Below are 25,467 nucleotides of genomic sequence, written 5' to 3' on the forward strand. Positions count from 1 at the left end.
CATTTATAAGGCTTCTAAACCAGCTTCACAGAAGCCCTTGGATTGGATTTCATAACTAAATGGCTCATTTAGTTGAGCCATTTATAAGGCTTCTAAACCAGCTTCACAGAAGCCCTTGGATTGGATTTCATATTTTTGTTTGCCAGACAGAGGGCAGGATTAGAAAACCCACCAGAGTTCACGGGGGTGGAAGTGTGGAGGCTTTTCTCAGGCTTTCATCTGGGTATTTATATTGTGACAGCAAACTCTGTGGGTTAAGCTTGTGCAGTAATTAAGCAGTGTGTTTATAACTTAAATCTCAACGGACTTTTCTAAGATTTCCCCTCAGGCTCAGGAATAAGTGAAATAGGATTCTGACTTATAAACACAAATAAATGGAAGTTTTATGTCACTGAATACCCACACCAACAGCCTCAAGCTTCACTATGCACAGAACCAAACATCAGGAAAAAGGAGATTCAAACAAACAAAGGAGATCTTCCACCAAAAAAAAAAAAAAAAAAGATGTAACACTGATTTCAACACTAACCAGAGAGAAAGAAAACAAGAAAAAGGGGGGCGGGGAACTAATTTAGTTAGTCTCTCTGGGGAGGCTGGAAATACAGATTAGGTTTATTTTTAAAGTAGCCATTTGACCGGCTTTTAAACTAATTTTAAAAACAATGCCAATATTCGTAATTAATGTTCCATGGCAGAGCACTGGTTTTCCTGTTCTTCTGTACCTACATGCCATCATCAGCTTGGGTGTGTACCCCTACTTTATAAATGCCACAGTGAATATGAACCTGTGTTCACCTGAACTGCTCAGATAAAGGGGAAAACCTCTATTTGGACAGAGAGTCATTTTTGTGTGTGTGTGTGTGATACGCGGGCCTCTCACTGTTGTGGCCTCTCCCGTTGCGGAGCACAGGCTTCGGACGCGCAGGCTCAGCGGCCATGTCTCACGGGCCCAGCCGCTCCGCGGCATGTGGGATCTTCCCAGACCGGGGCACAAACCCGTGTCCCCTGCATCGGCAGGCGGACTCTCAACCACTGCACCACCAGGGAAGCCCCGAGAGAGTCATTTTTATAAGCAGTTGAACGTCTGGTGACAGAAAAGGGGAAGTACGGCATTATGCAACAAAACAAAACTAGTCTTGTTCACCAACACTGGAGTGGGATGAGAAGGTGGTATATGTGTACAAGAGTAGATTCTGACCTAGACTATAAACCACCTCCTGATGAAAAGAGCAGCCAGAATCCATTAGAGGGAAGGAACAATTAAAGAACAGAGAAACTCAAGGCTGTTCTAGTTGGCACTGCAAGCAAAGTTGTACTTGCAATGTCTAACCTCATTTTCTCCAATGGCTTCTTTCTAATATACGAGGATCAGGACGTAAATCTCAAGGCAAGAGTCTCAGAAAACAGGCCAAACCACAGCCACTGGATCCTAAAATCCTGGAGTGGGCTGAGGACTACAGGGATGCGTATGGGTCTAGAATTACTGTCATAGGCACAGAACCTCAAATTAAATTCTCTCAACAGGAGGGGTGCAAGGAAGGTGGGACATGAGCACTGCTACTTCTTGTCCAGTTTGAATGACTGAGAGTAGTGGTGCCATTGAGAGAATGGCAAGAGTTTATTTTAACTAATTTACCTGCCCCCACTCCCCCCACCCAAGTGAGCTAGCTTAGTAAGTATTATTTTAGAATTGCTCTACTACTTTAATCATCTGCATATCTCACATATAGATTAGTTGTGGAATTAATCTACATATTTAAGATAAAAGGAAGCCAAATTTATAATTTTTATAACTACTTTATAATGGTTTCATTTCCAAACATCAAACTTTAACCCAGAAGGCTACAAAGGGAAAGGCTAGGTTTTTCACAGGTGTTTTAAAAATACTGCTCTTGTAGCATATCTTATTATATCTAAAGAATAAGGAAATAATGAAGGAAATAAGCAGTCAGGAAAAGAATTCAAAAAAAATCTGCATATAAACTATTCTTTATCACCTCTGTGATATATAACACCAATGACAAAAAAATGAGCACACTAAAGATGATCTGTATGACATTCATTCATTCATTTATTTATAACCATCTTTCGGGGCCCAGGATGTAATGCAAACTTGATTAGTGTATGTAAATATTTTTACATTAATGAAAGTAGAATTAAACTTACATATACCACCCCCCCAATACTCTCCCTTCCCTCTAACAAAGTTACCAGAGATGGGATCATCAACTCTAAAAAGATTTCTTGTATATGAAACCACCTAAGTCCGTTTTCTAAAGGTAAAAAAATTCATGTAATTTGTACCAACTTCTACAAGTTGTAGCCAACTGGCAGAACATTTCCTAAACTACTGTTTAAGTAGCTACTAATGGATTAATGGGCCACCATAGAGGCAGATGAAATGGGTGATCTGTTTACAACAGTAACTGTTTAAAAAATCATGAGTTTTACTTAGAAAATCAAAGCTGCTCTAAAAAACAGAGTCCAACATATTCTGTGATTTTTGCATGTGGCATCTGAGAATATCTCCAAGAAAATATCTGGCTTTGTCCCAGGCATCCTAGTTAGCTGTGAGTAATACATGTGGTCTATACCTTTTAGGACTGGGCAAATCCTATTTAGCTGAGATTCCTGAAAACAACTCTGGGTTATAGGCTCCTAATCTTCTCACACATACCCTCCCCCTAAAGTTTTCATGTCCTCAAGCCTCACCACTTCTTAATGATAGCCTCTGCTTTATAAATCCATAACTCTAGTGTAAAATATTTTCATTGGAAAAGTTAAGACTGAAAAAATGTGGACAAGGATTCAGTAAAAATAACCATTCCTAACAGTGTAACAGATACATTTAGGCAGATTCTGGTCAGATGCTTCCCTCAGCTGAATCACCAGGCCATGCAAAACCCCAAGTTTGCACTCAGAGAGGTTCTGAAATACTACCCTCTGGTGTGCAAACTTAAAGTATATTAAGCTTGGAGAAACTGTTTAAAGTAAGTTGCTGGACCAAGCTAGATTTGGAAATATGATGGATGATCAGTAAAGGATCAGCTCCAGAAGCTACCACGGGAACTCAGTTCCTAGAACCTTTTCCATTAAATTAAGCCTTCTGGAGACACTCTTTATCTCAGAGGTACCAGAGGCTAATGAGTCCTCCCCACTGCCCCTTTCAAATCTAATTACTTACTCAGTCTCTAGAGCCACCCGAGTGTTAAGGCCAAAGGAAATCACCAACATGCCCACACCATGGAAGTTTATGCCACAGTGCAGGGAAGTCTAAAAAGCCAACTGCTGCTATTCCAGACTTCACACTATGAAAAAGAATGTTGAATAATGAACTAATGGTTTCTTAAAGGAAATTTCCCTGTTTCAACTTGAGTAATACCCTATTTTTGTTTTCTATTACTGCTGTAACAAACTACCACAAACTAAGTGACTTAAAACAACACAAATTTATTCTAGAGGTCATAAACCTACAACAAGCCTTACGGGGCTAAAAATCAAGGTGTTGGCAGGGCTGGTTCCTTCTGGAGGCTCTGAGGGGAAAATTAGTTTCCTTGCCTTCTTCAGCTTCTAGAGGCCTGCCTGTACTCTTTAGGTCACCTACTCTTCATCACATCACTCCAACCTCTTGCTTCCATCAAATCTACTATGCACTCTGATCTCCTGCCTCCCTTTTCTAAGGACCCTTGTGATTATATTGGGCCCACCTGGATAATCCAGGCTAATTCTCCCATGCCAAGATCCTTAAGTTAATCACATCTGCAAAGTCTCTTTTTACCATATTCACAAGTAACAGGAATTAGGATATGGACATCTTTGAGGGGCCATTATTCAGCCTACCACACACCTGTAAAGAGATTTTAAATTCTATAAAGCATATTTATCTACAGTATCTCATTTAAACCTCATGCAGTACTATCATTACTTTTTTATTAATGATCAAGTAGGTCTAGAAAAGTTAATTTCTCGGGCATCATAAAGTTAGCCAAAGAACTAAGACTCAAAACCAGAACCATATACTGCCTTCTCCTCCACAGTGCTGTTTATAATTCCCTGGCCTTTCTCCCTTTTTTTTTTCTTGAACAACTTCTTAACACACCGAAAGTCCAAAATTCAAGTCACCAAAAAAACTTAGACCACACCAGAGGTTCCTAAACCTTCTCAGGTCACTGCTCTCTTAGAATGTAGGTCACTTTCTCATGGCACGCCCTAGGCCAAAAGGAATGCCTAATAGTCTGTTAGGTCCAAACTTAATAAGCATTTATGGCCTAACAACTTAACTTCGCATCTTTTGGGTACTCCACAACTTCTCAACTTCTGATTCTAATAACATGAAGTAGACTTTCCCAGTAGAAGAGCTTCCAGACAGCACAATAAATGAACAGAAATAACACAGATTAATGGTATTTTTCAACCACCCAACTAGAAACTGGCAAACATATATAAACAAATTTTTATCAAGTAAATCATAGGTCCCTGCTATTTAGCATTATGACTTAAAAGCTTTATTTTCTTTTTTTATAAATTTTTTTTTAAATTTATTTTTGGCTGCATTGCGTCTCTGTTGCTGTGCCCGGGCTTTCTCTAGTTGTGGCGAGCGGGGGCTACTCTTCGTTGCAGTGCGCGGGCTTCTCATTGCAGTGGCTTCTCTTGTTGCGGACCACAGGCTCTAGGCATGCGGGCTTCAGCAGTTGTGGCACATGGGCATAGTTGCTCTGCGACATGTGGGATCTTCCCGGGCCAGGGCTTGAACCTGTGTTCCCTGCACTGGCAGGCGGATTCTTAACCACTGCGCCACAAGGAAAGTCCAAAGCTTTATTTTCAAAAAAAAGTTATTGGTCTCAAGTAAAATAATACTTGCTTCAGAAATGCGCTGTCTTCTTTCCAGCAGTAAAACAACCTTACTCTTTTTCATCATGGAGAAAATATGTCACTCCTCCAAGGAGTGGAGGAGTACCTGAAGCCCAAGAGCCACACCAGGATGTTATCATTTTCAGATACTGTGCCTATCCACCACATAGATGTCCCTGGGAGGCAGCTGAGAGAACTCCAGTCTTAAGAGTGAGTGGAATTCTGAAAGGCCCAAAGGGTGACTCATGATTAATGTAATCCAGCACTGTCTAACAGAACTTTCTGTGATGATGAAAACATTCTATATCTGCACTGTCCAATAAGTCAGCACTTGAAAAGTGGTGAGTGCGACTGAGGACCTGAAACTGTAATTTTATTTTATTTATTTATTTTTTTTGCGGTACACAGGCCTCTCACTGTTGTGGGCTGTCCCATTGTGAAGCACAGGCTCCGGACGCACAGGCTCAGGGGCCATGGCTCACGGGCCCAGCCGCTCTGCGGCATGTGGGATCTTCCCGGACCGGGGCACGAACCCGTGTCCCCCACATCGGCAGGCGGACTCTCAACCACTGCGCCACCAGGGAAGCCCCTGTAATTTTATTTTAATGAATTTAAATTTAAATAGCCATGTGCAGCTAGTGGCTACCTTATTGGACAGCACAGATCTAAGAAAATCCTGGGGATTCCAGTCCCCTTGGCAGTGATCTGGCTTAGGCGTTTGATGCAATTCTGACCAATGAGATAAGGGGAAAAGGCTTCTCTTGTACCAGGAAAAAAAAAAAAAAGGACACACCACATGGCAGAGAAGTTTCTTTTTTCTGCCTCTGGATGTGGTCTTGAGATGCAATGTCTAGGAAATGCTGCAGCCATCTTGCAAATAGTAGCGCAGCAAACCTACAGATGAGACAAATACGCTGAAGAGAGCAGAACAGAAGAATGCAAAGAACACGACCCCTTGAAACTATCAATGAGCTAGCTGCCCGACCACTGTTGAAGAAATAACATTTTAATCTATTTATTTAAGATATTTTAGATATTTCCATTTATTCAGATATTTCCTAAGCACTGACTAGAGATACAGCAATGAGCCTAACAGATAAAAATTCCTGTCCATAAGAATTAAGTCAGCCAAATCAGGATTTTTTTGGTTAACCATAGCTGAAGATATACTAATTCACAAGAGACACAAAGTAAAAGTAGATGAAGTAAACTGTCCTCCTTGGAGCAGTAGTGAAATAAGCCTAGGTATTTAAAGATTAGATACTGATGTCAATTCCAAAAAGAGTAATTCTAGAACAAATATATCCTAAATAATGGATCATAAGTACTTTGCTAAAGATCATTTGTTAGCAAATATTAAGGCCAGACTACTAAGGAACATAAATAAATATGGTTAACAGTAAACTAACCACCTGTACACTACCATCCAAGGACTCATTTAAAGTTATCACTATTAAGATGTAGGTACAAGGCTTCCCTGGTGGCGCAGTGGTTAAGAATCTGCCTGACAATGCAGGGGACATGTGTTTGAGCCCTGGGCTGGGAAGATCCCACACGCCGTGGAGCAGCTAAGCCCATGCGCCACAACTACTGAGCCTGCACTCCAGAGCCCGCGAGCCACAACTACTGAGCCTGCGTGCCACAACTACTGAAGCCTGCATGCCTAGAGCACATGCTCTGCAACAAAAGAAGACACCGCAGTGAGAAGCCCGCGCACCAAAACAAAGAGTAGCCCCGACTCGCCGCAACTAGAGAAAGACCGCAGCTACGAAGACCCAAAGCAGCCAAAAATAAATAAAAATAAATAAATTTAAAAAAAAAAGCTGTAGGTACAAACAGAAAATTTTTCTAATTTACTTTCTCCTCCATTCAACTCCCTCTCTACCGTTTTAAACAATTACAAAACATGCATTATTTAAATTCTAACTGTTCTCAAACCAAATAATAGTCCAATAACACGTTATGAATTTTACTAATCATGTAAACACAGACTAAATCATGTTTCCAAAGTGAAATAACTGAAATCTGTTTGGTACCCCTAATGGATCAAGTAAGTGTATCACACCAGAACTTTTCCACCATATTGTGTTAAACAGACTACATGCACATTTGAAATTAAAAAACAAAACCCAAACACTACTGCCCTCAATTTTTGCCACTTTTCTGCTTAAAAAAAAATTAAAGAAATTTAATTATGGGACAGGATTTTAGAATGATGGCAGCAGCCAGGGCACAGTTGTTTTTGCATCCTCCTGAATTCTCCCATAAAAAACACATGGAGCAATCTGGATAGCAAAACTGAAAGCCTGCATTTACAACAATGCTAAGTGATAAGGTATTCTCATGAAACCCAGAATACAACTGGTGGGGACAAACTACTGACTGCTAAAGACTCATGTGGAACTACCATCTGTATGAGAAAAAACAGAGGGAAGCAACAGGGTATTTGATGAACCTGAACTTAGGAAAACCCTAAAGAGACAACAGATACTCACTGGAAAGTGCACTGGGCCAAACTGAGAACAGCAGTTGAAAAGGAAAGGAGTTTTGCATATTTCAATTTATGCGTGAGCACAAGGAGACTGGCAGTCTGAAGGGGATGAAGTAATCTGGGCCCTATAAACTCAAAGTTAACCATCTGAAGCTCCTTTCAGAACAAAGTCTTGTGCTGAGGAAAAACTACTGGGAACAGAATCCAAATTAATAAGCAGAATAGAGACAAGAGCGGTAAAGCAAGAAGGCAGCCCAGATACGGAACTGGGAGGAGAAAGGGCCAGGAAATGTATGAAAGTACAAGGTTCCCACAAAAAAACTCAGAAGAGGGAGCTCTAGAACCATGAAGCTAGAAAAACTTTCACGACTCACCTCTTTTTTCTAATAGTTTAGAAAAATTAATCTAACTTTAAAATGAGCATGGGAAAGCAGTGTGGTTACACCTAAAAGTCATTATAAGGAAAACAAAAAACCAATAAAAAGGGGATGGGGGTACAGACAGCATTCCTAAAAACAATGAAAGCATACTAGAAAAACAATACTTTAAAACAGATGAATATAATTTTATATTTCAAAATCAGCTTTAAAAATTTAAGAAAATGACATAATAATGCCAATAATGCCCCAAAAGGGGAAAAAAAAAATCAAAGCAATGCGATGTAAGAAATACTAAATAATCACAATTTAAGAAAAATTTCACGAAAAAAATTCTATATTGAATCAATCAATCCCTAATGACCAACTCTGAGAAACATTCTAGTATAATTACTGGATCTTTTAAAAAGCAGAAGTCCTGGCATCCTGGCAAAAAGTCCAAGTCACTTGTAATGTTAAGACTATCAGGCTATCATTAGTCTTTGACAGCAATGCTACATGGCAGAAGACAATAGAGGAAACCAAATGTGAGCCAAGAACTTACAGGCAGTCAAACTAGTAGGAGTGAAACTGTAGGGTCATATGGTAAATTTGTTTAACTTCTTAAGAGCCAGTTTCTTTTTAGAATCTATTAGTGTTCCCCTTATTTATTAACTGTATTTAGGATCCTTATAGTACAGAGTTATATTTTCATTTTTTATTCTGTCTCATCATGTTTCTCAGAGACACAGTAAAACAACTTTCCAATGGGGAGATTTTATGTATAAATTTATAGCGTGCTACGAGCAAAATATAAAGATAAGTGCTAACACGTCACCTAAATAAGATAAAGACTGCCGAATCTAAATGCTTTTATCAAGCAGTAACTGAGGTTAGAGTTGTGGTAGTATAGTATACATACTATATATAATACTGTGTGTGTGTACGTAGTTTACTTTGCCCTCCCACCAAAAAAAAAACAAAAAACAAACAAAAAACAAAACAAGAAAAACAAAACAGGGGCTTCCCTGGTGGCACAGTGGTTAAGAATCGGCCTGCCAATTCAGGGAACACGGGTTCGAGCCTGGTCTGGGAAGATCCCACATGCCGTGGAGCAGCTAAGCCCGTGCGCCACAACTACTGAACCTGTGCTCTAGAGCCTGTGAGCCACAACTACTGAGCCCACATGCCACAACTACTGAAGCCCACGTGCCTAGAGCCCATGCTCCACAACAGAGAAGCCACTGCAATGAGAAGCCCGTGCACCGCAAGGAAGAGAAAGCCCAACTCGCTGCAACTAGAGAAAGCCCACGCACAGCAACAAAGACCCAACTCAGCCAAAAATAAATAAATAAATAAATTTTTTTAAAAATTAAAAAAAAAAGAACCTACTAAATTCTTTTTTTTTTTTTTTTTTTTCGGTACGTGGGCCTCTCACTGTTGTGGCCTCTCCAGTTGCAGAGCACAGGCTCCGGACGTGCAGGCTCAGCGGCCATGGCTCACGGGCCCAGCCGCTCCGCGGCATGTGGGATCTTCTCGGACCGGGGCACAAACCTGTGTCCCCTGCATCGGCAGGCGAACTCTCAACCACTGCGCCACCAGGGAAGCCCCTCTACTAAATTCTTAAAAAAAAACAAAACCCACCAACAGTACCTGAAACAGAAATTCTTTAAGAACCACTGATTTAAAAGAATTTTTTGAACACTTATGCCTACAGTCACCATATTGTCCCTATTAATAAGGAAGCTATGTTAAGTTTCAACACAATAGAAAAACTATATTATAGAGTCCAAAAGTCCTCTCAATCACTGAGGTGATAAAAGTATACATCAAATGACCTAGGAAGGATCTGGCTCACCACTGGAAGAGTCACATCACTTTCATGATATATCTTCATCATACTTAACCACAAGTGTATACAACGTATAATATACCTGGTCTACAAAAATACTTGCATGAAAGGGGTGAATAAATTGTATAAATATCAAAGTTTTCTAGTAATACATTGACTACTAAAACAGGACTATTCAAAGGGTGGTTCAGCCCTGGTGTTGGTCCACGAACCATTGGTAACCGATCCACTTCAAGGTAAGTAACAAAAAAGAAAAAAGAAAAATAATAAATGTTTCAAAACCTTTACAGCAATTTGGTAATTTTATGCCTGTTGACCCTGATAATGAAAATTTGGGGCATGCGTTTTGTAAGGTTTTTTAATCTGGTAATTTATTTTTAGTGTATTTTAACAAAAAAATCTGTTTGTGACAAACTGGGAGGAGGGAAGAAGGAGGAACTGGTACATTACCAGAAATAGTTTGAGAAGCAGAAGCCAGCAAACTTTTTCTGTAAAGGGCCAGACAGTAAATATTTTAGGCGTTACAAGCCATACAGTCTCTGCTGCAACTACTCAACTCTGCCATTACAGCATGAAAGAAGCCACAGATGACATGTAAACAAAATGGGTATGGCTGTGTTACAAGAAAACTTTATTTACAAAAACAGGCGGTGGCTCAGATTTGGCTTGCAGGTCACAGTTTGCTGATTCCCATACTGTAACATTCAAGAAAAATAGAATAAGAAAGGAGACAAAGCACAGAATGTTCCAAAAGGACAGAACCTTGGAAAGGGTTCTGAATAAAGTAAAAGGAAAAGAGTAAGATTTTTGGAAACCAATCCTGAAGAGACTGCTATCAATGTGGTCTAGATCTCATTTAGCTATGCCATCAGCCATGTTTCTAGTCATATGTTAAACAGGCTGTGGTGGATTCTTGCTTTGTTATAATAAACTACAGTGTCCTATGATGATACTACACAGGTAAGATGTCTTTGTTTATATACTTCTTAGCAAAGGACTGAATCCTAGTTTAACTGGCAGAGCAGAACACTGTCTGACATTACACTTATATAATCAAATCTCTGGTTGATTTAAAAAAAATCACATCCTTGAAATCATAACATATAAAACAATCCAATCTCCTAACAGATTAGTTCTGTCCCTCATTATTTGTGTTTTGAAATAGTTTTTGTGCCTAAGAGTTGCAAAGCTCTGCTGGTGGTATGCATTATTAAGGGTATAAAAATAAGATTTTGCCTTCAAAAAAGTTATATTCTAGTGATTAAAATAAGATACATCCATAAATACCCAAAATGCAAAGCAAAAATGACACTACTTTTCCTACTAGACCCTAAGTTACTTGAGAGCAGGATTCTTCTTTCCATCTCTTCTAACAAGCACATAAAATCAACCAACCAACCAACCATTTGCTGAATGAGTAAAGTGTGAGTAAGGGTGAGTAATTGCTACCTGCCTTTCACAGATGAGGAAGCTAAGGGAACAAAAATTTTATAGCTGGTTAAAAGCAGATTCAAGACCACAATCCAGATTTCCTAACCCCTATTATTCAGTTTCCCACCAGACCCTGATTGCCTCAATATATGTAAAGAACAAAATCCCACCAGCAGCAGACTTCCAACCATCTTAAATAAAATTAGGAAACTTAAGAGATACCTAAAATATCTCTGAAGAACAATCTCTCAACTGTAAACTGTAAGCCAATAACTATACTACAAGAGTAACACAGGTAATTGATGTGGCAGAAAAGGAGGGAAGAGCAGAAAGTACCCTTCAAAATATGACCCGGATCCCTGATACCCAAGAGTTCCGAGATACCAAAGAAGAACAAGAGGGCTACAAGAGAGTTAGAGGTAAGAGATAACTCTCAAAGGATTGAGACCACAGCTTTGGGTGGTAGCTTTCAACATTTTCATGTTTTCCTCATGGTTTCAATTCTAGAATTTTGGGCAACGTACTTGAAGGGACTAAGACTCAAAAACAACAATAATTTAATCAACAATAAGTATAATGCAATCAGTACTACTGTAAAATAATGTCCATAATGTCTAATGTAGCTAGCTGTTCTCAAACTTTTGTTTATGTACATTATATCTATTGATATTTATGTCAGAATTAAAACTGTGAACGTTAAAAATATTTATTTTGAAACAATAAAAAGTATTACATATTACATAAATCACGTTTTAATGAAACATAACTTTTCCAAGACAAACAAAAAATAGAATGGCACTGTTTTACATTTTCGCAAATATCTTTAATGCCTACTTTAACAGAAGTCAAGTGCATTCTCATATCTACTTCTGCATTTAATCTGACGTGATCATTTGTTTTGGGTGAAGTATATGAAGAAGATCCAGCCTCACCCAAATCTGTAGTTTAAAAGGGGAGTATTGGGACTTCCCTGGTGATCCAGTGGTAAAGAATCCGCCTTACAATGCAGGGAACGTGGGTCTGATCCCTGGTCAGGGAACTAAGATCCCACGTGCCGCGGGGCAAGTAAGTCACACCGGGGCACGAACCCATGTCCCCTGCATTGGCAGGCGGACTCTCAACCACTGCGCCACCAGGGAAGCCCTGAAAGGGGAGTCTTTTAATAGCCTTTCGGATAACTGATATTCTTCTTTAATACTGCAACAAAACTCAACAGATGGGGGCTTCCCTGGTGGCGCAGTCGTTAGGAATCCACCTGCCAATGCAGGGGACACGGGTTCAAGCCCTGGTCCGGGAAGATCCCACATGCCGCGGAGCAACTAAGCCCGTGCGCCACAACTACTGAGTCTGCGCTCTGGAGCCTGCAAGCCACAACTACTGAGCCCACATGCTGCAACCACTGAAGCCCACATGCCTACAGCCCGTGCTCCGCAACAAGAGAAGCCACCGCAATGAGAAGTCCGCGCACCGCAATGAAGGGTAGCCCCCGCTGCTGCAACTAGAGAAAGCCCTCGCGCAGCAACGAAGACCCAAAACAGCCAAAAATAAATAAATATTAAAATAATTTTAAAAATTTTTTTTAACTCAACAGATGGTAGTTTCTTAAAGGTTACATGCAGTGTGGAATCTGAAACCCTACCAGTGAACTTTTTGTACTCTGTTACATTAAAAACCATCAGTCTCTTTTGCACTTTGCACGAATCTTTACTCAGCAAATAGTTCACTAGTGTTGTGTGACTCCTAAAACATTGATACACTTCATTATTCAATACCAAAAATCCATATTTAACATCACCACTGATCTCGTCAGAGAAGTCTTTTTTTGTTGTTGTTTTGCTTTGTTTTGTTTTGTTTTGTTTTGTTTGTGGTACGCGGGCCTCTCACTGCTGTGGCCCCTCCCGTTGCGGAGTACAGGTTCCGGACGCACAGGCTCAGCGGCCATGGCTCACGGGCCCAGCCACTCCATGGCATGTGGGATCTTCCCACACCGGGGCACGAACCCGCATCCCCTGCATCGGCAGGCGGACTCTCAACCACTGCGCCACCAGGGAAGCCCCAGAGAAGTCTTTAAATAGTGGTAATTTGTCAAACTCAAATTTTATCATTGGCAACAAATACTACCAGCTCCTTCATTTTTGAGAAAATGTTGCCAAATATTCAAATCTGAATAACCACAGTTTTTCTGTCAATTATTCTCTCAAGTAAAAATGGTATCCCATGAAAAATGTTGCTAGGTCAGCGTGCAACTCAAACAATCCTCCATGTTAAAACCACCACGGAACTTCAACTTGCAGAAGAAGTAAGTGCCTTATAATTTAAGGTACTTATAAGAAGTTATAAGCGCCTTATAACTTCCCATTACATCACACAGACTATTAAAAAGAGGTGTGCTCTAGTATCCACCTGTTAGTCACTTACTAGCCAGCCATCTAGCTCTGTTGAGGTATCACAGTGCTTGTATTTAAGTAACCCTTATTTTACTTAATAATAGCTCCAAAGCACAGGAGTAGTGATGTTGGCAATTCGGACATGTCAAAGACAAGCTGCAAACTGTTTCCTTTAAGTGAAAAAGTGAAAGTTTTCAACTTCATAAGAAAAACAACCATATGCTGAGGTTGCTAAGATCTACAGTACGAATGAATTTTTGAAATTGTACAGAAAGAAAAAGAAATTCATGCTCATTTTGACGTCACACCTCAAACTGCAAAAGTTACAGCTACAGGGAGTTATAAGTGCTTAGCTAAGGTGGAAAAAACATTAAATTTGTACAATAAAGTATTTTGAGAGAGGGACCACATTCACATAACTTTTATTACAATATAATTGTTCTAATTATTAGTTGTTAATCTCTTACGGTGCTTAATTTATAAACTTTATCATGGGTATGTACGTATAGGAAAAAGCATTTTAAAAAAAAGTATATACAGGTTTTGGTACTACCATGGTTTCAGGCATCCACTCGGAATCTTGGAACAGATAAAAGGAGACTATGCTATATCTCTACAACAAAAGCAGACTTTGGAACAAGGAATATTAGGAGAGATATTACATAATGAAGGAGGGGTCGATTCATCAAAAGGACATAATCCTAAATATGTATATACCTAATAAGGGGTTCAATACTCATAGAACTGAAAGGAGAAACAGGCAAAGCTGGAAACTTCAACGCACCTTTCTCAGTAATTGATAGAATTTTTAAAAATCAGCAAGGATCTGAACACTGTCAATCAACTTGACCTAACAGATATTTATATAGCATTTCAACACACGTAAAGCTGCTCAATATAATCAGTCACCATGGAAATACAAATTTAAACCAACAATGAGATGCCATTACACACCACTAGAATGGCTAGAAAATGAAGCAACTAAAACTCTCCACTATGAGAATGGAGCAACTGGAACTTACACATTGCAGGTGGGAATGCAAAATGCTACAGGCTTTGAAGAACAGTTTGACAGTTTCTTTAAAAATTCAACATATAGGGCTTCCCTGGTGGCGCAGTGGTTGAGAGTCCGCCTGCCGACGCAGGGGATATGGGTTCGTGACCCGGTCCGGGAAGATCCCACATGCCGCGGAGCGGCTGGGCCCGTGAGCCATGGCCGCTGAGCCTGTGCATCCGGAGCCTGTGCTCCACAATGGGAGAAGCCACAACAGTGAGAGGCCCGCATACCACAAAAAAAAAAAAAAAATGTGGCAGGTATATTCACCTCCAAGTGCTGTGGAGGAAACACGTCCTTAAATTGATAAGATAAAATGAAAAAAGAAAACTATACGACAATCTTGTTTACAAATAATGATGTGGAAATCTTAAATAAAACTCAAACAGTTAAAGCAATACCTCAAGAGATTTATTAAATACTACTAAACAGGTTTTGTTCTAAGAATGCAAGGGTTTTAAATAAGTATAACTATTGATATCATACAAGCAAAAGGTTCATGCAAAATGTCATGACAGGACTTCCCTGGTGGAAGAAGATAAGAAGTGGGTAAGAATCCGCCTGCCAATGCAGGGGACACGGCTTCAATCCCTGGTCTGGGATGATCCCACATGCCACGGAGCAACTGAGCCCATGTGCCACAACTACCGAGACTGCGCTGTAGAGCCTGTGAGCCACAACTACTGAGCCCGCGTGCCACAACTACTGAAGCCCATGCACCTAGAGCCCGTGCTCTGCAACAAGAGAAGCCACCACAATGAGAAGCCCGCGCACCGCAACTAGAGAAAGCCCACGTGGCAGCAACGAAGACCTGTCGCAGCCAAAAATAAATAAATAAATTTATTGAAAAAAAAAAAAAGAATGTCATGACAGCAAGATTCTAACTTTTAGGGACTTCCCTGGGGGCGCAGTGGTTAAGAATCCGCCTGCCAATGCAGGGGACACAGGTTCAATACCTGGTCTGGGAAGATCCCACATGCCGCAGAGCAACTAAGCCCGTGACCCATAACTACTGAGCCTGCGCTCTAGAGCCTGCGAGCCACAACTACTGAAACCTGTGTGCCTAGAGTCCCTGCTCCGCAATGAGAAGCCACCGCAATGAGAAGCCCGTGCACCGCAACGAAGAGTAGCCCCCGCTCGCAAAAAAAAAAAAAAAAAAAGTGATTCATAATTTTTATTGGCTCCTCTCCCTTTTAAAATTATTTATTTGTTTGTTTGTTTATTTATTTATTTATGGCTGTGTTGGGTCTTCGTTTCTGTGCGTGGGCTTTCTCTAGTTGCGGCGAGCGGGGGCCACTCTTCATTGCGGTGCGCGGGCTTCTCACTGTCGCGGTCTCGCTTGTTGCGGCGCACAAGCTCCAGATGCGCAGGCTCAGTAGTTGTGGCTCACGGGCCTAGTGGCTCCGTGGCACGTGGGATCTTCCCAGGGCTCGAACCCATGTCCGCTGCATTGGCAGGCAGATTCTCAACCACTGCGCCACCAGGGAAGCCCTCCTCTCCTTTTTTATAAAAAGCAATAAAAAACTTCTTTTTAAATATAATTAAAACAATCCACATTACAAATATGATGGTTAAACATTAGGGGTCTTCCACTTAAAAGACCAAGGGACACCTGATTCAATTAGTTATAATAGTATATTACAGATTCTTTACTCCAGAGTAATTTTTTTTGAAGGGACAGATAAAAGAAGAAAATTACAAAAATTACTGAAAAATACATATCACTACTTGATTCTATATAAAATTTAAGCAAAGAACCATTAGAATAATTTGTCCACTATAGTTGTTGGATATAAAGCAAATCTGCAAAAATCAATGTTATTTCTATACACCAGTAATAACCACCTAGAAAAAGAATGGGGAAATATCTCCATTAAAACAGCAACAAAAAGTATAAAATACTTGGTAATTAGTGTAGTGAATATAAACTTTAACGGGAGAAAAACTTGGTTAGTTGCAGAGAAGAAACATACCATAACATCATGAAAGAGACAATTCTGCACAAGTTAAAAAACAGTTGTGTGGGGGAGCAATAAATTAGGAATTTGGGATTAACAGATACAAACTACTGTATATAAAATAGATAAACAATAAGGATCTACGACAGCACAAGGAACTAAATTCAGTATCTTCTAATAACCTATAATGGAAAAGAATCTGAAAAAATACATATATGTATAACTGAATCATTTTGCTGTACACCTGAAACATTGTAACTCAACTATACTTCAATAAATACATACACAAAACTTAGAAAAACAGATGTAATGTACTCCCAATTAAAAACACTAACGAGGGACTTCCCTGGTGGTCCAGGGGGTGAGACTCTGTGCTCCCAAAACGAGGGACCCAGGTTCAGTCCCTGGTCAGGGAACCAGATCTCGCATGCTGCATCTAGGAGTCCGCATGCTGCAAGTGAGAGGTCCACGTGCCAAAGCTGAGAAGTCCGCTTGCTGAAACCAGGAAGCCCGCATGCTGCAGTTAGGACCCGGTGCAGCCAAAATAAATAAATATTCTTTAAAAAATTAAATAAATAAACAAAAATAAAAACACTAACAAGGGAATTCCCTGGCAGTCTAGTGGTTAGGACTCCACACTCTCACTGCCGAAGGCCCAGGTTCAATCCCTGGCCGGGGAACTAAGATCCACAAGCATGGTCAGGCAAAAAAACACAAAAAACAAAAAAACCAAACATTAACAAGATACTTTACACAACTTGAGAACTTGGAAAAATAAATGGGAAAAAAAATCAGAGAGTAATCGGTGAAAAAAAATAGGATTAGCCCTTTGGAATACTAAAAGCAATGCCTAATCGAGGGGTTGGGTCTCAAACTGATAAATGACTTTCTCTTACAAAATAAATGCAAATAGATGGCTGATTCATTCATTTGCTGACCATCTCTAACACTAGTTTCTGTCCAGTGTTTAAATGTTACCCTCATAATAGACACAATCTTTCATTTCCTAAATCATAGCTTATGCTACCTGTGGTACAGCTAAAATGAACAATTCATGACCAAGACAGAATCTTTAACACGAAGCTCATGTGTAAGAAGTACTGCAGGTCAAATGTTATTTTTTCTTAAATATCTCTAAATGAATGTCTTAGATCCTTTTGTTGTATTATAGTTTTATCATACCATACACAATGAAATAAAGCTAGAACTTAATACTCGTCATGTGGACAAGGGAAGTTGTAGTCACATGCAATTCACCTCTGGAAGAGCACCTGTCCTTCTGAGTTACCTCACAGTAGACTATGGGGTATAAGCTGACCCTCACTCTCCAAAAAGCTATAAACCTGGTCTGTGTTTGGTAATTCTATAGGCTGTGCCTTTTCACCAAGTTAGGATTTAATTTCCTGTCCTTAGCCTTTGAGATTTGATACAAGAGAACACAACTGTGAGTGGCACTTCCCAAAACAGTGTTAAGGGAGAACTGTTCCAGGTACTGTTAAGATGCCAAGCAAACTCCTCCCTTGAGCAAGTGTCTTTTAACATTTAAAATAAAATTAAACAGGTTTCTTTTTTATTGTCCAACTTACCAGAGCTCATAATATGCTAATTCAAACTATGAATTTCCAAAAGAGGGATTTAACAAGCAGCCTTTCTCAAGCTTACTTGATTAAAGGTTCCCTTTATTCTCAGAGAACCACTAATGGCAAAGAGCCCTGGCTTTGGAGTTAAAAATACTTGTGTTCAAATTCTAGCTCTGCCACCCAGTAACTATATAATCTTGAGTAATCAGTTTTTTCAACTGTAAAATGGGGGAAACAATACTTAAACTTCAGAGGACTTGACTTAAGGGTAGGTTATACACACAGCGTGTTAACAAATGTATCTGATAAATTTTCAACAATACTGCGATTTGTCCTCCTGAGAACAAAAGTTGATGATACTTATTCCCATACACTCCCTCTCTCCTTACTTTTGTCTTTTCCTTTCAGTGGTCATTCCTGGGCTTAACATTCCTATTTGATTTTCTTTTAATTTAACTATTAAAGTCATACTCAAAAGCTCTCCTATGTATTGACTCACACCTTTCAACTGAATACTAGAGTAGAGAACAAAAGGAAACAAGTTAGTGGGGCTGAGATACACTATTAAGTGAAAAAAACAAGACAGCATCACAGTGTATAGCATGCTATCATTCTGTTAAAAAGGCATTACACAAAAGAATGAAGTTGAACGCTTACTACCATCTACAAAAATGGACTCAAAACAGATCAAAGTTTTAAGTGTAAAAAGCCAAAACAATAAAACTCTTAGAAGAAAACATACGAAAAAGCTTCATGACTTTGGATTTAGCAAGATTTCTTAGATATGATACCAAAAGCACAGGAAACAAAAGGAAAAATAAATTGAGACCTCATCAAAATTCAAAACTTTTGTGCACCAATGGATACTATTAACAGAATGAAAAGGCAATCTATGGAATGGGAAAAAATATTTGCAAATCATACAACTGAGAAGGGATTGATATCCAGAATATGTAAAGAACTCCCACAACTCAACAACAAAACTAAACAACCTGAATAAAAAATGGGCAAAGAACTTGCATACACACTTCTCCAAATATATACAAATAGCCAAATAAGTACATAAAAAGATGTTCAACATCAATAGTCATCAGGAAAATGCAAATCAAAACCACAGTAGATACCACTTCACACCCATCTGGACAGCTATTATTTTTAAAAAACCAACCAAACAAGCAAACAAAAAACCAGAAAATAACAACTGTTAGAGAATATATGGAGAAACTGGAACCTTTGTGCATTGCTGGTGGGACTGTAAAATGGTACTATGAAAAATGGTATAACTTCTCAAAAAATTAAACAGAGAATTACCATACGACCTAGCAATCCCACTTGAGTATGCATCCAAAAAATTTGAAAGCAAAGTCTTTAAGAGATATTTGTACAGACATGTTCATAGCAGCATTACTCACTATAGCCAAAAGATGTAAGCAATCCACGGCCATGGATGGATAAATGGATAAACAAAATGTGGTATATCCATACAACTGAATGTTATTCAGCCTTAAAAAGGAAGGAAATTCTGACACACGCTACAACATGGATGAATCCTGAAGACATTATGCTAAGTGAAATAAGCCAGTTACAAAAGGACAAATATTATATGACTCCATTTATGTGAGTTACCTCGAGTACTCAAATTCATTGAGACAGAAAGTAGAATGGTGGTTGCCAGGGAACGGGGAGAGAAGAATGGAGGAAATAGTGTTTAACGGATATGGAGTTCCAGTTTTGGAACATGAAAAAGTTCTGGAGATGGATGGTGGTGATGGTTGTACAACAATGTGAATGTATTTAATGTCAATGAAATTATACTTAAAAATGGTTAAAACTGGGCTTCCCTGGTGGCTCAGTGGTTAAGAATCCACCTGCCAATGCAGGAGACACGGGTTCAAGCCCTGGTCCGGGAAGATCCCACATGCTGAGGAGCAACTAAGCCTGTGCGCCACAACTACTGACCCTGTGCTCTAGAGCCCGTGAGCCACAACTACTGAAGCCCACACACTAGAGACCATGCTCCGCAACAGGAGAAGCCACCGCAATGAGAAGCCTGCGCACCACAACGAAGAGCAGCCCCCACTCGCTGCAACTAAAGAAAGCCCGCGCACAGCAACAAAGACCCAATGCAGCCAAAAATAAAATAAATAAAATAAATTTATTTTTAAAAATGGTTAAAGTGAAAAACTGTTTTGTATATTTTACAATAATAAAAAACAACAGGGTTATACACATACATGTGCCTATATGCATATATTTCTAGAAGAATGGAGAGAAAACACATGTTATAAATTTTCTTGTAGAGGGAGGCTGTAGGGTCAGGAATGAACACAATAAAGAGGGGTTGAATATAGTGGTCTACTCTGTATACACTAAAAACCAATCTATAAAATATTAATGGTATGAAAAGATGTTCATGATATATTAAGCAGATAACAAAATACTATTTACCATTTAACCTTACACTTACATACACACACACACACACACACACACCTGCCCAGAAAGAGTCTAAGAAGTGACATTAAAGATCATTAGGGAAAGATGGGACTATTCAGTAAATGGTGCTGGGACAACCAGATTCCTAACTCACCCACAGACAAATTAAACTTTATTCTAGACATCTTAATTTAGGCTTATCTAAAGCCATCTCAATTTAGACTAAATTCTAAGTTTGTGAAAGGCAAAGTATTAACCCTAACCCATTCCTACTTACAGAAAAATATAGGCAAATATCTTTAAGACCTCAGGCCAGAAAAGGATTTCTTATGACACAAGAGCACTCACCATAAAAGAGACTGATAAATTCTAGCCCTACGTATAAACCCTAGGAAAACTCATAAACACGAACACCAGGAATACATACAAGAATGCTCACAGCAGAACTCTTTGCAATAGCCCCTAACTAGAGGCCTAAATATCCATCAACAGAAGAATAGATAAATAAAGTATGGGATATGCACAGGATGGAACAATATACAGCAGCGGAAATGAGTACAGTAACTCAGACAAGTCTTGGAAACAGTATTTATTGAAAAAAGCAAATTATAAAAGATAATATATATCTTTATAATACTCAAGTTTATAAAAACAGAGCAAAACTAAACATTATGTTGTACAGTAAAACATAAAAACACAGTAAACGTAAAACTCATTTTTTTTTTTTTTTTTTTTTTTTTTTTTGTTTTTGTTTTTGTTTTTGTTTTTTTGCGGTACGTTGGCCTCTCACTGCTGTGGCCACTCCCGTTGCAGAGCACAGGCTCCGGACGCGCAGGCTCAGCAAGCCATGGCTCACGGGCCTAGCCGCTCCGCGGCACGTGGGATCTTCCCGGACTGGGGCACGAACCCGTGTCCCCTGCATCGGCAGGCGGACTCTCAACCACTGCGCCACCAGGGAAGCCCAAAACTCATTTTTTTAAAAAGCAAAGAAATGGTAAACACAAAATCACAACAGAGGTTACCCTGCAGGGGTAGGGGACAGAGGCAGGAGGAGGGATCAAGGAGTATATAGAGAACTTCAAGAGTATTCGTAATCCTGTAGTTAGTTATTTGGTGATGTTCATGAGTGTTGATTATGCTTCATAACTTCCATACACAGAACACATTCTTCGTAGATATTAAACATCACATAAAAATGAAAACACAGTATGAAGCTGTTCCTATTTTTGTGTAAAAAATGATCTACCCCAGGGGTTTCCCTGGTGGCGCAGCGGTTGAGAGTCCACCTGCCGATGCAGGGGACACGGGTTCGTGCCCCAGTCTGGGAAGATCCAACATGCCGCGGAGCGGCTAGGCCCGTGAGCCACGGCCGCTGAGCCTGTGCGTCCGGAGCCTGTGCTGCGCAACGGGAGAGGCCACAACAGTGAGAGGCCCGCATACTGCAAAAAAAAAAAAAAAAAAAAAAATCTACCCAAAGGATAATATGAAATGTTACCGTGAGTTTTCTAGGCAATTTAAAATTTCGGTAGCTATAATTTTTAAATTACTCCTTATTTGGTATTTCTGATTGTCAGTGAACTTTTGTGTAAATTTTTTAAAAAGGGGGGGTCACAAGCATATGCCTTTTTTCTTTTTTTTTTTTTTTTGCGGTACGTGGGCCTCTCACTATTGTGGCCTCTCCCGTTGCGGAGCACAGGATCCGGACGCGCAGGATCAGCGGCCGTGGCTCACTGGCCCAGCCGCTCCGCGGCATGGGGGATATTCCCAGACCAGGGCACGAACCCATGTCCCCTGCATCGGCAGGTGGACTCTCAACCACTGCGCCACCAGGGAAGCCCGCATATGCATTTTTTTTTACAGAACTGAAAGACAAGCAACAAATTTAATGAAGGATTTCTGTGGGTTCGTGGGACCCTGAGTAGTGTTCTTACCGTTTTCTGTTTATCTACATTTTCCAAAACTGTACCAATAAAATACGTATTACAGTTCCATAATTCCTTATCTGATATTCCTGCAACTAAAGATGTTTCAGAATCCTGATTTTTTCACTTTAAGAAAGGCAACACAGTACATACATTAGCACTGCCCAACATCCCGAGAAGGGTTTCAGGCAGTACTCCACAATCAAACACAAACATTCCTGGGAATTCCCTGGCGATCCAGCAGTCAGGACTCGGTGCTTTCACTGCCAGGGCCGGTTCAATCCCTGGTGGGGGAACTGAGATCCTGCAAGCCGCGTGGCATGGCAAAAAAAAAAAAAAGCAAAAACAAAAACATTTCTGCAGCAAAGTGAAGTTACACTAAGTGGGATAAATAGGTCATATAACTAACTTCACATCAGTTAAGGTCTTGTGTTTTTACTACCAGAAGAGATCTAAATTAGGTTTTACTACCAGAGGAGTGGAATTATTTAGTATACAAGACCAGAGAAGAGGTAAGGCTTCCAATTCTTTCCACAGTGGCCCAAGAAACTTGAAGCTTAGCCACTTGCAGACTGTGCATTCAGCTGAGAACAAGTAAAATAGCCCTTAAATTAATATTTCATCATACCAACAAACCAAAGCATTTTAAAACTCAACAACTAAAAAACATTATTATTTGTCTCTTTGGCTAAAGCTTTCAAGACCATTTCAAAAAATGAAGTTAATGAACAAGAGACAAACTTTATTTGGAAATTATCAAAATCATAATGTATATCAAAAACACAACAAAGCCACCATATAAACTGTTCACCAAAAAAAAATAGTACCACTCACAGTATTCTTTAATCCTACAATTGTGCACTGAGGACCTACAATACACAGAGATTTCACGTGGCCTTCAAATTCAAATCCATGAACTCACAAACAGGCCCTGGGTCCACACTATCAAAAATGTAAAGAGCTCAAAGTTGAGTGCATTAGGCTATTCCATGTAAATTAAGTACTGATCTTTGTTTTCTTGGTCAGGATACCATTCACAGACCCCAATCCAAAGGCATGTGAATTCCACTTAGAATAACTGCATGTTAACACTTAGAAAACCAGAGCAATGGCTGATGGAACAATTGTTAGAACATTAAGGTATCCGACTGTCAGTGATACTTAATGCAACAGTCAAATTTGGTGAAAGTATTTGTGTCTTCAATATGCAAGTGCCCATATCCAGTGTCATTGGGGCACTGATCGCTATCTCCTTATCCCTAGCCCATCCTTGAGGCAACGAACTGATCACAGGGGGCCACAACCTGATTGCTTTCAGGGGCTAGGTAAATAATATAAACTAGTGATGTAGAGACTCAGTGTACAGGAGCAGAATGTGGTAGGGACTGAGGCAAATTAGAAAATGTACTCCATGGGGGACTTCCCTGGTGGTCCAGTGGTTAAGACTCTGCAGTTCCACCACAGGGGGAGCAGGTTCGATCCCTGGTCAGGGAACTAAGATCCCACAGGCTGCAAGGTGCAGCCAAAAAAAAAAAAGAAAAAAGAAAATGTACACTATGAGTAAAGGCACTCAAATATTAAGACACTTTTGACCAAATTCAGTCCTTCCAGTAATCAAATGATTGGGACACACAGTCTACATAATGGCCCACCCTGAAATCTCCTTTCTCTCAAAATTGTTTTAATTACATTTGCTGGCATTTAACCCAGCAAACGCCAAACAGTCTCTAACAACACTGCAAAATCATGGAAGAGAGAGGATCCTGCTTATTCTGCTTTAGTTACTATGCTGGAGTCCCAGCAGGCATAAAGTCATTCATTCATTATAGAGATCAAATCTACTTTTTCTGTCTAACCAAGTGAGTTATGTGGTCAAACAGTACAAGTAGTGCATAACTGATAAAGAACAGGCCAAAGCAGACCCTGAACATACAAAACAATTAGAATTAGGACCAAACAACAGCAGATCCAACAGATTTCTTTCAATTGCTAAGAACAATGGAACCTCATACATCCTTAATGATGAGGGAGACCAATGTTTTTCTTCCTCTTGCTAACTAATCCCTACTCACAATAAAAAATTTGACCTGTAAGGAGCTTGCCTCTCTGTACCCTTCTAAAGACTGTTTTCCACATTAAAAAAAAAAAAAGGGGGCGGGGGGTCAGTAACAACATAAAATTAAAGAACCAGAAATACAGGCTGATCAAGCACTCATCTGTTTTTCCTAAAGATACACAATCATCGTTCATGTGAGCAGAAATCTAGATCATAAACTCTTAGACCTCCAAGACTGTATTGTAAAATATGGTAGCTGCTAGCCACATGTAGCTACTGAGCTCTTGAAATGTGGCTAGTCTGAACTGAGAAGACTTTGTGCTAAAAATATAACAAAATATTTTGTTAATAATTTTTGTATTGATTACATACAATAAACGATACGATAAATATTTTTGATATACTGAGTTAAATAAATGACATTATTAAAATTAATTTCACTTATTGCTTTTAATGTGGCTACTAGAAAACTTTAAATTATATATGTTCCTCACATTTCTACTGGACAGTGCTTCCCCAGAGAAGGTCATATTTTACAACTAATTCCTCTAGTGAGTACCTTCCTGGCAAAAAGAGATATGGAGCCCCACCCCACCACACACACACACACACACACACACACACACACACACACAAACCACAACTTCAGTCATTAAACCAGTCCCAGGACTACTGACAATGCAGCAGGTTGCCAGAGCAATCTGGTCATTCACTTACCCAAAGGGAAGTAACAATCATCTGAGGCTAATTTCTTCCTAAATGATTCTAGCACGTAAAAAATACAAGGAGTAGTCTGCAGAAAAATCTGTGAGCCAGAAGATTATATTTTTTCCCTCAATGTTAGATTTTTAGGTAACTAAAACTGAGGTTCAACTTTGGTACTACACTGTTAAGAACAAACAGATCTAACCTTCTAAAACCACTGCTTTTTTCCTCTTTTATAAACCCTAAGATATAAATATTACAAAAAAACTACTCACACCCACTAGGATGTCTATAATTAAAAAGATGGACAATGACAAATAACAAGAATTGGTGAGCATTTGGAGAGATTAGAACCCTCAGACATTGCTGTGGGAATACAAAATGGTGC

The sequence above is a fragment of the Hyperoodon ampullatus genome (assembly GCF_949752795.1).
Source record: "Hyperoodon ampullatus genome assembly, chromosome: 13".
Classification (NCBI taxonomy): domain Eukaryota; kingdom Metazoa; phylum Chordata; class Mammalia; order Artiodactyla; family Ziphiidae; genus Hyperoodon; species Hyperoodon ampullatus.